The following is a 1,618-nucleotide window of genomic DNA, read 5'->3' as shown; positions in this document are numbered from 1 at the left end:
TCATTCTCTACACGTAATCCGTTTAGTGTCTCCCATTGATCTAGTAACACTGAGCATCGACCCCTCCCTTCATGTGAGGCTAGATTTGTGTGTTAATTGATGTTGTGACAGCCAGGCTTAGTAAAAGTAATTAAGATTATTTATTTATTTCTCTCTCTCTCCTTTATTAATCCAACAAGTGGATTTTAACCCACATATTTTAACTCTGAAACTTAATGTCTGCTTTATTAGGTCACTACTGACACACCCTGAAGACAATTACACGAGCTCCAATAAGGATCATGTGTTTTTATCTGGACAAAATGTGTATTACAATCGAAAGAAAGTTAACTAAATATTGATGGGGTGACATAATTTGTGTATGAGCATAAAATGTGGGGATAGGCCCACAGCCACTTGCATGGTTTCAAACAAATACATATAGCTCATGTTTTTTATTTGAATCATAGCCACACTGAAACTGAGATCCAAAGTTCACATATTAAGTAATTGTATATTGCCTTACAGTAAATTTTCACTCAGGATATAAAGTGTATTTAATAGCGCACTAATTCTCTAGTCATAGGCATTTCATTTGAAGAAATGCCTAATTTAGGCCTAATTTCCATCATTTTTCATCTTCCATCCTCAAGTGTCATTTTCCAGTGTTGCTGTTTCTTTTCATGAACCTCTTCTGCCTTGTGCATGAGTATCATTAAAATAAATTATAATGCATTGTTGATGATGCATTATACATAATGATGCATAAACAATGATTGTTTCATGAAAGCATGTAAACAAAAATATCCTTAATTTGTAATTATATATTAAACCACTAGAGGGAGTAATTGTACATTTATTGGATTTTGAACAAATCTGCCCAGACAGCATTTTTAAAAAAAAATCTCTGAAAAGCGAACTGGATTAAGGGTCAAGACACAATGGAAGGGGAAAGAAACTATATTTTCTCTACCTTCTTAGTCATGGATGTTTATTCTAACTTTAACTCCCTTCAGTCATGGTTTACCGGCTTAATGTTCATGTAGAAAAACAGATTTTTTTCGAGAAGACTGATATGACTGGAGCCCTTTACATTGTATTTTAAGTTTCTCAAAAATGTGTTTGTTTTTTTTAAGTGTAAAATATTTGTATTTGGCCAAAACATTACTAAGTGCCCCTTTAACTGATTTTTTCTCCCCATTGAAAAAACAAAACAAAACGGAATTTACTGAACAAAATACAGGTTTTAAGATATTTTAATTTGAAGTACATAAGTGAAATACATAAGTGAAGCGAGCAGTAGTGTCTTTATTCAAGCTGTCTTATGGAAAAAAACTCAGCTTGACACAGAATCCAATATACCACGTTGACAGAACAGCTGATCAATGAGAGAAAAGTGTTTAGAGCTGGTCTTGTGTCCAATAACAGTTGACCTCTGCTGTGACCTTCTGTTCTTCAGTTGCATAAATATAATCAATCTGACTGCTTAGTCTGTGATTATATTTTGGAGCGGTAAGCTTAATGTTACTGCGAGGACACTTTTTTATTGGAATGTCAAGTCTAAATGTCATTGTCTGCATACTCATAGTGACTTTGCCCTGTAAATGATATGATATTACAATATTTGACATAGAAAGCC

The sequence above is a fragment of the Leuciscus leuciscus genome (assembly GCF_965113295.1).
Source record: "Leuciscus leuciscus genome assembly, chromosome: 21".
Taxonomy (NCBI): domain Eukaryota; kingdom Metazoa; phylum Chordata; class Actinopteri; order Cypriniformes; family Leuciscidae; genus Leuciscus; species Leuciscus leuciscus.
Note: the sequence above shows the minus strand (reverse complement) of the source record.